The 1547-nt window shown below is 48.2% G+C and overlaps 1 pseudogene; it reads right to left on the bottom strand.

Annotated features, from left to right (window-relative positions):
- Positions 1 to 519: 519 nt before the first annotated feature.
- On the bottom strand, positions 520 to 598 carry LOC112123230 (annotated as a pseudogene).
- Positions 599 to 1547: the final 949 nt, after the last annotated feature.

Below are 1547 nucleotides of genomic sequence, written 5' to 3'. Positions count from 1 at the left end.
GTTAGTCTATAAAGTGCCACAGGACTCTTTGCTGCTTTTACAGATCCAGACTAACACGGCTACCCCTTTGATACTTAAAATTAACATGTGCACTTAGAACAACGCTGGTCTTTCAGACTCTGCAAGTGTGAGAATACTTCCCTATCAATAGTGCTTTTCAACCAGTCATTTGGTATCAGTCCGGCTCTGTGAGATGGAACAGGATCTAGCTCCTGTCTTCGTACTTAGTGGATCCCCATTACAATAGTATTTGAGCCCCTCGCAATCTGCAGTGCCTGGCTGTTATTCCCTCTGTACAGGTGGGGAATTGAGGCACAGGGAAGCTATGTGACTTGCCCAAGGTAACACAGGGAGTCTGTGGTGGAGCAGGGAATTGCACCCAGATCTCATAAATCACAGTCTGCTGTCCCACCACGGCTCTGCATCTTACAAAGAGGGACACCACACCGTAAGCCAACACCCTCTCAACACACAGCTCAACTCTGTTTTTCCAGAGTGATAGTCTCCCCGAGGGGAGGTGCACCGTTCCTGGAGGTACTGCAATACCAGGTCGATGCGTGGAGGGGATGGAGCAAGCTCCTATTCCATCTCCCTGTTCGTACGAAACCCTCCATTCTCACTGGCAGAGCAGAGCTCAGTACAACCAGAAAGGTGCATATTTTGCACAATGGCATATGTTCCAGTTGTTTGTTCCTATCTCCTGAATCTACCACCATGTGACTTTCTGGAGCATGCATGAGAACATCCCCATAACTGAAAAGAGAAGTCAGGTTCAGTTTCCACTGCCTTATCGTGCGATGTGCTGGAGAGCTGCTTATCCCTGTTCCCATGCTGCATGCGAGCTGAATATAAATCTGTCTCTGAGGAGATTAGAATCCAAAGAGTTTCTGAGGGGCAGGTCTGCTCTAGCTCTGTGGAGAAGAGACCGAATCTGTTAAGACTCTGGGGGTTCCCAGTTTGATATTTAAGTATCGAAAATGTGCCATTTATTGGGGAGGGGCTGTCATCTCAAAGGTTCCTTTGCCTTTCTCTTCCTTTCCCTCCCTCTCAAGACTAGGTAAAGCTGCAGCAACGGATTCCTAGATTTTAAGGGCAGCAGGGACAATGGGATCATTTGATCTGACTGCCTGTGTAACACAGGCCATAGAATTTCATCCATTTGCCCCTGTACGGAGCCAAATAACGTGTTGGACTACGGTGGCATGCAGGCTTGGAGTCTGGCGAGACGGAGACTACAACACTGCCCTCAGCCGTTTCTTCCAGTGGGGCACCAATGAACATGCCAAAGCTATCAACTCTGTCAGGTGGGATCCCTGCAGATTTAGGTGCTTGTCTACACGGGAATAGTTCCTGCCATGGCTATAGTGGAATAGCTTTGGAAGTAGAGCAGTAATTTTTGGGAATAAAGTTGCTTTTATTTGGACTAGAGTGTCCATGTGTGTGGGGGTTATACTGGAATAGCTACAGCGCAGTGGTTACTCTGCTTCTAGGAGGTCAGTCAATTCCCCCATGTAGACAAGCCCTTAGACTGCAGGTTTTGTGGGTCC

The sequence above is a fragment of the Terrapene carolina genome, unplaced genomic scaffold (genome assembly GCF_002925995.2).
Source record: "Terrapene carolina triunguis isolate 2854851 unplaced genomic scaffold, T_m_triunguis-2.0 Scaffold15681, whole genome shotgun sequence".
Classification (NCBI taxonomy): Eukaryota; Metazoa; Chordata; order Testudines; family Emydidae; genus Terrapene; species Terrapene triunguis.
This window is presented reverse-complemented; position numbering and strand designations above follow the sequence as displayed.